Source organism: Pygocentrus nattereri, chromosome 9, assembly GCF_015220715.1.
Source record: "Pygocentrus nattereri isolate fPygNat1 chromosome 9, fPygNat1.pri, whole genome shotgun sequence".
Lineage (NCBI taxonomy): Eukaryota > Metazoa > Chordata > Actinopteri > Characiformes > Serrasalmidae > Pygocentrus > Pygocentrus nattereri.
Window position 1 is genome coordinate 1,974,634 of NC_051219.1, and position 10,884 is coordinate 1,985,517.

The following is a 10,884-nucleotide window of genomic DNA, read 5'->3' on the forward strand; positions in this document are numbered from 1 at the left end:
CTGAGATCTTCCTCGTCTCCTCTTCTGTAGAGTCTCTGTTCTAGTGCGGTTCTGCGCTCTTCCTCCCAGTAACTGAGATCTTCCTCGTCTCCTCTTCTGTAGAGTCTCTGTTCTAGTGCGGTTCTGCGCTCTTCCTCACAGTAACTGAGATCTTCCTCGTCTCCTCTTCTGTAGAGTCTCTGTTCTAGTGCGGTTCTGCGCTCTTCCTCATAGTAACTGAGATCTTCCTCGTCTCCTCTGCTGTAGAGTATCTGTTCTAGTGCGGTTCTGTGCTCTTCCTCACAGTAACTGAGATCTTCCTCTTCTCCTCTTCTGTAGAGCCTCTGTTCTAGTGCGGTTCTGCGCTCTTCATCACAGTAACTGAGATCTTCCTCGTCTCCTCTTCTGTAGAGTCTCTGTTCTAGTGCGGTTCTGCGCTCTTCCTCACAGTAACCGAGATCTTCCTCGTCTCCTCTTCTGTAGAGTCTCTGTTCTAGTGCGGTTCTGCGCTCTTCCTCACAGTAACTGAGATCTTCCTCATCTCCTCTTCTGTAGAGTCTCTGTTCTAGTGCGGTTCTGCGCTCTTCCTCACAGTAACTGAGATCTTCCTCGTCTCCTCTTCTGTAGAGTCTCTGTTCTAGTGCGGTTCTGCGCTCTTCCTCACAGTAACTGAGATCTTCCTCGTCTCCTCTTCTGTAGAGTCTCTGTTCTAGTGCGGTTCTGCGCTCTTCCTCATAGTAACTGAGATCTTCCTCGTCTCCTCTGCTGTAGAGTATCTGTTCTAGTGCGGTTCTGTGCTCTTCCTCACAGTAACTGAGATCTTCCTCGTCTCCTCTTCTGTAGAGCCTCTGTTCTAGTGCGGTTCTGCGCTCTTCATCACAGTAACTGAGATCTTCCTCGTCTCCTCTTCTGTAGAGTCTCTGTTCTAGTGCGGTTCTGCGCTCTTCCTCACAGTAACCGAGATCTTCCTCGTCTCCTCTTCTGTAGAGTCTCTGTTCTAGTGCGGTTCTGCGCTCTTCCTCACAGTAACTGAGATCTTCCTCGTCTCCTCTTCTGTAGAGTCTCTGTTCTAGTGCGGTTCTGCGCTCTTCCTCACAATAACTGAGATCTTCCTCGTCTCCTCTTCTGTAGAGTCTCTGTTCTAGTGTGGTTCTGCGCTCTTCCTCACAGTAACTGAGATCTTCCTCGTCTCCTCTTCTGTAGAGTCTCTGTTCTAGTGCGGTTCTGCGCTCTTCCTCACGGTAACTGAGATCTTCCTCGTCTCCTCTTCTGTAGAGTCTCTGTTCTAGTGCGGTTCTGCGCTCTTCCTCACATTAACTGAGATCTTCCTCGTCTCCTCTGCTGTAGAGTCTCTGTTCTAGTGCGGTTCTGCGCTCTTCCTCACGGTAACTGAGATCTTCCTCGTCTCCTCTTCTGTAGAGTCTCTGTTCTAGTGCGGTTCTGCGCTCTTCCTCACAGTAACTGAGATCTTCCTCGTCTCCTCTTCTGTAGAGTCTCTGTTCTAGTGCGGTTCTGCGCTCTTCCTCGCAGTAACTGAGATCTTCCTCGTCTCCTCTTCGGTCTTCAGTGTGAGGAATGAGGAACAGTCCCTCTTCACTCCAAACTTTTGGGAAACTGGGCGAGTTTTCCGGTTTTCAGATCTGCTGCAGCTCATTGTGAAGTGTTTCAGAGGAATCTGGGCAGAGTTACGGTTTCTAGACTATGAAGGACCGACTGGGTGAGCCAGTCTGCTACAGCGCCACCCTGAGGCAGAGCAGCGCTCCAGCTGTAGTTAGTTAAGACCACCAGAGACAGAAGCTGACAGTGGGGGAAGCAGATGAACCGTGACAGCTTGAGATCATAGGGTTTCTTTTCAGGGACCCCAGAGTTTTGATTTTGAAACATTCATAGGGTCCAAGAGGTTAAATAGTGGGTCCCAGACACCCCAGGACCCCCTGTATGTGTGTGTGTTTGTGTGTGTGTGAACGCTTTAGTAACTGTGTGTCCATGTGTGCTTTGTGTGTGTGCATGTGTGCGTGTGTGTATGTGTGTGTGTGTATGTGTGTGTGTGTGTTTGTGTGTGTGTTTGTGTGCGCGCTGTAGTGTGTGTGTGTGTGTGTGCACGTGTGTGTGTGTGTATGTGTGTGTGTATGTGTGCGTTTGTGTATGTGTGTGTGTGTGTATGTGTGTGTGTGTGTGTGTGTTTGTGTGTGTGTTTGTGTGCGCGCTGTAGTGTGTGTGCGTGTGTGTGTGCACGTGTGTGTGTGTGTATGTGTGTGTGTATGTGTGCGTGTGTGTATATGTGTGTGTGTGTGTGTGTATGTGTGTGTGTGTGTGTTTGTGTGTGTGTTTGTGTGCGTGCTGTACTGTGTGCCTGTTCGTGTGTGCTTTACTAACTGTTTGGGATTTAATAGCTGTGTGTTGTGTGTGTGTGTATGTATGTGTGTGTGCACAAGTGTGTGTGATTTAATAATTATGTGTCTGTGTGTGTTTGAGTGCATGTGTGCATTTTAGTAAGTGTGAGTGTGTCTAATAACTGTGTTTCTGTGTGTGTCTACATGTGTGTGTGTGTGTGTGTGTGTGTGTGTGCGCTGTAGTGTGTCCCTGTTTATGTGTGCTTTACTAACTGTTTGTGATTTAATAGCTGTGTGTGTGTGTGTGTGTGTGTGTGTGTGTGTGTGTGTGTGTGTGTGTGTGTGTGTGTATGTGTGTGTGTGTGCGCTTTAGTAAGTGTGTGTGATTTAATAATTATGTGTCTGTGTGTGTTTGAGTGCATGTGTGCACTTTAGTGTGAGTGTGTCTAATAACTGTGTTCTGTGTGTGTCTACATGTGTGTGTGTGTGTGTCTTAATAACTGTGCATATCTGTGTAAATATGTGTATGTGATTTAATAACTGTGTGTGTGTGTGTGTGTGTGTGTGTGTGTGTGTGTGTGTGTGTGTGTGTGCTGTAGGTGGTGTCTGTTGTCCGGCAGGCTCTGGCGGTGAGTGTATACAGATACACATTTTTCACAGAAATATTTAATGTATTTGTCTTCTAAACAATTGATAATGATTAGTATTCCAGTACATGAAGTACGTTGTGTAATACAGTATCATACATTACATCACATTACTATATCATAAAATACAGTAGTTATAATACAGTATAGTACAGTACTGTTATAATACAGTACAGTACTGTTATAATACATTACAGTACAGTACTGTTATAATACAGTACAATACAGTACTGTTATAATACAGTATAGTACAGTACTGTTATAATACAGTATAGTACAGTACTGTTATAATACAGTATAGTACAGCACTGTTATAATACATTACAGTACAGTACTGTTATAATACAGTATAATACAGTACTGTTATAATACAGTATAGTACAGTACTGTTATAATGCAGTATAATACAGTACTGTTATAATACAGTACAGTACTGTTATAATACAGTATAGTACAGTACTGTTATAATACAGTATAGTACAGCACTGTTATAATACATTACAGTACAGTACTGTTATAATACAGTATAGTACAGCACTGTTATAATACATTACAGTACAGTACTGTTATAATACAGTATAATACAGTACTGTTATAATACAGTATAGTACAGTACTGTTATAATGCAGTATAATACAGTACTGTTATAATACAGTATAGTACAGTACTGTTATAATACAGTATAGTACAGTACTGTTATAATACATTACAGTACAGTACTGTTATAATACAGTATAGTACAGTACTGTTATAATACAGTACAGTACTGTTATAATACAGTATAGTACAGTACTGTTATAATACAGTATAGTACAGTACTGTTATAATGCAGTGTAATACAGTACTGTTATAATACAGTACAGTACTGTTATAATACAGTATAGTACAGTACTGTTATAATACAGTATAGTACAGTACTGCTATAATACATTACCGTACAGTACTGTTATAATACAGTATAATACAGTACTGTTATAATACAGTATAGTACAGTACTGTTATATTGCAGTATAATACAGTACTGTTATAATACAGTACAGTACTGTTATAATACAGTATAGTACAGTACTGTTATAATACAGTATAGTACAGTACTGTTATAATGCAGTATAATACAGTACTGTTATAATACAGTACAGTACTGTTATAATACAGTATAATACAGTACTGTTATAATACAGTACAGTACTGTTATAATACAGTATAGTACAGTACTGTTATAATACAGTATAATACAGTACTGTTATAATACATTACAGTACAGTACTAACAATATAACAGTACTGTACTACAGTACTGTAACAATATAACACATTACTGCACTTTACTACGTTGTCTTTACAATAAAATATAATATTTTGCCTTTTAGTCAAATTCAGAAAGCTCTGAGGAGGGAGACTCAACTCAGGTAGTAATACACATACACACTCAAATACACAAACACACACACTACAGCGTGCACACACACACACACACACTACAGCGTGCACACACACACACACACACACACACTCATACACAAACAAACACACACACACACACAATCACAAACACACACTACAGCGTGCACACACACACACTCATACACCCACAAACACACACCCACACACTCACAATCACACAAACACACACACTACAGCACACACACACACACACACAAACACAGTCATACACACACAAACACACACACACACAACTTTACGCACACTCACTTACACACACTCACACACAGACACAGACACACACACACTACAGCGTGCACACACACACACACACACACTCATACACAAACAAACACACACACATTCGCAATCACACACACACACACACTGCAGCGCGCACACACACACACACACTACAAAGTGCACACACACACACACACACACACACAAATCTACACACACTCACACACAGACACACACTCATACACACACAAACACACACACAAATTTACACACACTCACACACAGACACACACACACACTCATACACACACAAACACAGACACACACTCATACAAACGCACTAACCCTCTCTGTCTCTCTCTCTCTCTCTCTTAGGTGATCTATCTGCTGCCGGTCAGCGCTGAGATTTCCAACATGGGGATAGCAGAGGGGGGGCAGGGGGGTGCTGACCTCAACACTAACACTGACCCCACCCTTGGTCACCTGCAGCTCCCCACCCCCTCCCCCTCGGCCCCTGCCGGACTACAGGAAAGCCCCGCACCCCTGGATGCTACAGAGGCACCGTCTGCAGGAGTGAAGCAGCAGCCAGCAGGGGGCAGTGAGGGGGCACCAGCGGGCACTGCTAACCCCTGCGCTCAGAGGGGCAAGGGGGCTCACGGACACACTAAAGGGCCTTCGCTGTAACGCTCAGACACACGAGCGTGTCACACTCAGGCAGTATTGAGTTCAGAAGGTTTAAGTTATTGTTTTTGAAACTGTGCAGTAAAGCTTCACCGAGAGATTCGGCGGCTACTCTCCTGATCCGGTCAGTGGACCGAAATGTCTGAATAAGTTCTTGTTTCATACTGTAATTTGTACTAAACTCTGTATTAAACCTGAAATATGGAACATAAACTACAGACCTGTGACTTATTGAGGTGTTGGGCCGCCATAAACTACTAGAACAGCTTAGATTCTACAGATGTCTGGAACTCTGGATCACCGTTCTTCCAAGGATGTTCCCTCAGTTGGAATTTTGTCGATGGTGGTGGAGAATGCAGGCTAAAGGCCAGGTTACAGTCCAGGTGACAAGTGTCATTCGTCAAAAAATTGCAGACCTTGTCGTGTACATCACACTGCACTTTCAGGGTAAGTGGAATTTTTGGGAAAACCATGAATCTGGGAAACCTGCACGACAGGGAAAGAGGTCACGTTCATGTGGAAAACAAGCAGAATTTCTGGTTGCCGTAGCGACCCTGCAGATAAAATCCCCACTGTTAGTGCAGTTAGACTGTAGCAGTTTTTCTATTGTGTGGCTCTGGCAGTCAGGCTCTCAGAGAAGCTGCAGATGATGCTCTACTCCGGCGCTTTGTCGCTGATGCAGGACAATGAAAGCCTGTAATGCTGCCCTGTCCAGCAGTTTTTGTTGTCGAGCGACGCTTGTCGCCTGGACGCTAAATTGGCCTTTACACTTCAGGTAAATGTCTAAATGTCCCAGAGCTGCTCAGCTGGGTTGAGTTCTGGGTCTGGATTCACGACAGTGCCTTAAGACTGAACATCTGGTCTCGCTTTATTTAGATGGCCCACTACAGATTATCTACAGATGTTCAAACTATCTGTGGAAACTCTAATCTCTAAGCAGTGGTGGGGTTAGGGTCAGGATTTGGACCAAGGTTTGGATTTGGACCAGGGTGAGAGTTGTTAGGTTAGGATGAGAGCAGGTTTAGAGTTAAAGAAAATTCTGGTCAATGTAGTAGATATTTACTCGAATGTAACTCAATAGTAAATTAAGTGTCTACATCTAAAGTGGACTCTCCAAATAAAGTGTCACCAAAACTCTTTTTAAGGATGTTCTTCATGTTTCTAAATGTGCTCTTGAGAAAGGTCCCAAGAAAAAGTCTACGTCAGATCAGAGACTGGATAGCTCAGTTGGTAGAGCATCAGACTTTTAATCTGAGGGTCCAGGGTCCAAATCCCTGTTTGGGCGAGCAAGCAAGTTGTTTGTGGGGGCAGTCGTGGCCTGGTTAGGGAACCAGCCTTGCAAACAAAAGGTCACTAATTCAATCCTCTGAGCCTCAAGGGCACTCAGTATGTGACTGTAGTGCCCTTGAGCAAGGCACCTAACCCCCAATTGCTCATTGAACGCTGCGAATAGGGCTGCCCACCGCTCCGGGCAAGAGGCCCAACCCTATGAACTTGTTCTAAGAACCTTCACAATTTTTCTCTTAAGAAAGCTTAGAAAGCTTTCGTGACTCTGGCCCCAGGTGACTAAATCAATCTTAGGACAATGACCAATCAAAATACCTGCGTATTGGTTTTAGTGACCCCTCCCTTCAGGGGGACAAGTGGCCAGCACAGCATAACAGAGCCTCCGTACCCCCTCACTGGGGAGGTCAGACATTCAGGCCTGTACCATTCTCTTGGTTGGAGAAGATGGTGAAGGATGACTCATCTGACCACTGTTTTCCAGACCAGTGTTGATGTATTTACACCACTGACCTCTCAGATGGTCATTTGTCTTTGTAATGAGGGTTTATGCCCTGTTGCCCTGCTATCACGTCCCTCCCTGTGTAGGTGTGGATGGGCAGTTCCTGCTGATACAGTCTGATCAAGTCCTACAATGACGTTCTCCATCACCTGAGGGACATCTGCTCTAATCGCACTAAATGCATCAGCAGCAAATCTTACTCACAGCCCTGAGTGCAGAGGTCACTTCAGTCACCGGTCCAGTTGAAACACTGACAGTCTCTGTAACAAAGTATCCTGCACCCCGATAACTGACCCTCTTTTACAGTCACTCGCACTGGTACTGATTATTTGTACCATTTACTTGTACCAAGTCCACACCACCGATTACTTGTACCAATTACTTGTACCAAGTCCACACCACTGATTACTTGTACCAATTACTTGTACCAAGTCCACACCACTGATTACTTGTACCAATTACTTGTACCAAGTCCACACCACCGATTACTTGTACCAATTACTTGTACCAAGTCCACACCACTGATTACTTGTACCAATTACTTGTACCAAGTCCACACCACCGATTACTTGTACCAATTACTTGTACCAAGTCCACACCACTGATTACTTGTACCAATTACTTGTACCAAGTCCACACCACCGATTACTTGTACCAATTACTTGTACCAAGTCCACACCATCGATTACTTGTACCGATTACTTGTACCAAGTCCACACCATCGATTACTTGTACCGATTACTTGTACCAAGTCCACACCACTGATTACTTGTACCAATTACTTGTACCAAGTCCACACCACTGATTACTTGTACCAATTACTTGTACCAAGTCCACACCACCAATTACTTGTACCAATTACTTGTACCAAGTCCACACCATCGATTACTTGTACCTATTACTTGTACCAAGTCCACACCACCGATTACTTGTACCAATTACTTGTACTAAGTCCACACCACTGATTACTTGTACCAATTACTTGTACCAAGTCCACACCACCGATTACTTGTAGCAATTATTTGTACCGATTACTTGTACCAAGTTCACACCACGATTACTTGTACCAATTACTTGTACCAAGTCCACACCACCGATTACTTGTAGCGATTATTTGTACCGATTACTTGTACCGAGTCCACACCATCGATTACTTGTAGCGATTATTTGTACCGATTACTTGTACCAAGTCCACACCAACGATTACTTGTAACGATTACTTGTACTAAGTCCACACCACCGATTACTTGTACCAATTACTTGTACCAAGTCCACACCACCGATTACTTGTACCAATTACTTGTACCAAGTCCACACCACCGATTACTTGTACCAATTACTTGTACCAAGTCCACACCATCGATTACTTGTACCGATTACTTGTACCAAGTCCACACCACTGATTACTTGTACCAATTACTTGTACCAAGTCCACACCACTGATTACTTGTACCAATTACTTGTACCAAGTCCACACCACCGATTACTTGTACCAATTACTTGTACCAAGTCCACACCATCGATTACTTGTACCGATTACTTGTACCAAGTCCACACCACTGATTACTTGTACCAATTACTTGTACCAAGTCCACACCATCGATTACTTGTACCAATTACTTGTACCAAGTCCACACCACCGATTAGTTGTACCAATTACTTGTACCAAGTCCACACCACCGATTACTTGTACCAATTACTTGTATCAAGTCCACACCACCGATTACTTGTAGCGATTATTCGTACTGATTACTTGTACCAAGTCCACACCACGATTACTTGTACCAATTACTTGTACCAAGTCCACACCATCGATTACTTGTACCGATTACTTGTACCAAGTCCACACCATCGATTACTTGTACCGATTACTTGTACCAAGTCCACACCACTGATTACTTGTACCAATTACTTGTACCAAGTCCACACCACTGATTACTTGTACCAATTACTTGTACCAAGTCCACACCACCAATTACTTGTACCAATTACTTGTACCAAGTCCACACCATCGATTACTTGTACCTGTTACTTGTACCAAGTCCACACCACCGATTACTTGTACCAATTACTTGTACTAAGTCCACACCACTGATTACTTGTACCAATTACTTGTACCAAGTCCACACCACCGATTACTTGTAGCAATTATTTGTACCGATTACTTGTACCAAGTTCACACCACGATTACTTGTACCAATTACTTGTACCAAGTCCACACCACCGATTACTTGTAGCGATTATTTGTACCGATTACTTGTACCGAGTCCACACCATCGATTACTTGTAGCGATTATTTGTACCGATTACTTGTACCAAGTCCACACCACCGATTACTTGTAACGATTACTTGTACTAAGTCCACACCACCGATTACTTGTACCAATTACTTGTACCAAGTCCACACCACCGATTACTTGTACCAATTACTTGTACCAAGTCCACACCACCGATTACTTGTACCAATTACTTGTACCAAGTCCACACCATCGATTACTTGTACCGATTACTTGTACCAAGTCCACACCACTGATTACTTGTACCAATTACTTGTACCAAGTCCACACCACTGATTACTTGTACCAATTACTTGTACCAAGTCCACACCACCGATTACTTGTACCAATTATTTGTACCGATTACTTGTACCAAGTTCACACCACGATTACTTGTACCAATTACTTGTACCAAGTCCACACCACCGATTACTTGTAGCGATTATTTGTACCGATTACTTGTACCGAGTCCACACCATCGATTACTTGTAGCGATTATTTGTACCGATTACTTGTACCAAGTCCACACCACCGATTACTTGTACCAATTACTTGTACCAAGTCCACACCATCGATTACTTGTACCGATTACTTGTACCAAGTCCACACCACTGATTACTTGTACCAATTACTTGTACCAAGTCCACACCATCGATTACTTGTACCAATTACTTGTACCAAGTCCACACCACCGATTAGTTGTACCAATTACTTGTACCAAGTCCACACCACCGATTACTTGTACCAATTACTTGTATCAAGTCCACACCACCGATTACTTGTAGCGATTATTCGTACTGATTACTTGTACCAAGTCCACACCAGGATTACTTGTACCAATTACTTGTACCAAGTCCACACCACCGATTACTTGTAGCGATTATTTGTACCGATTACTTGTACCGAGTCCACACCATCGATTACTTGTAGCAATTATTTGTACCGATTACTTGTACCAAGTCCACACCACCGATTACTTGTAGCAATTATTTGTACCGATTACTTGTACCAAGTCCACACCACGATTACTTGTACCAATTACTTGTACCAAGTCCACACCACCGATTACTTGTAGCGATTATTTGTACCGATTACTTGTACCGAGTCCACACCATCGATTACTTGTAGCGATTATTTTTACCGATTACTTGTACCAAGTCCACACCACCGATTACTTGTAGCAATTATTTGTACCGATTACTTGTACCAAGTCCACACCACGATTACTTGTACCAATTACTTGTACCAAGTCCACACCACCGATTACTTGTGGCGATTATTTGTACCGATTACTTGTACCGAGTCCACACCATCGATTACTTGTAGCGATTATTTGTACCGATTACTTGTACCAAGTCCACACCACCGATTACTTGTAACGATTACTTGTACTAAGTCCACACCACTGATTACTTGTACCAATTACTTGTACCAAGTCCACACCACCAATTACTTATAACGTCGATTACTTGTACCGATTATTTGTACCAATTACTT

At 43.1% G+C, this 10,884-nt stretch overlaps 1 non-coding gene across 1 annotated transcript; it reads left to right on the top strand.

The window, feature by feature from the left end:
* The first annotated feature begins 6,537 nt into the window (after positions 1–6,537).
* Positions 6,538–6,610, top strand: trnak-uuu. The gene has a single exon. It is a non-coding gene; the product is annotated as a tRNA-Lys (tRNA).
* The last annotated feature ends 4,274 nt before the right edge of the window (positions 6,611–10,884 follow it).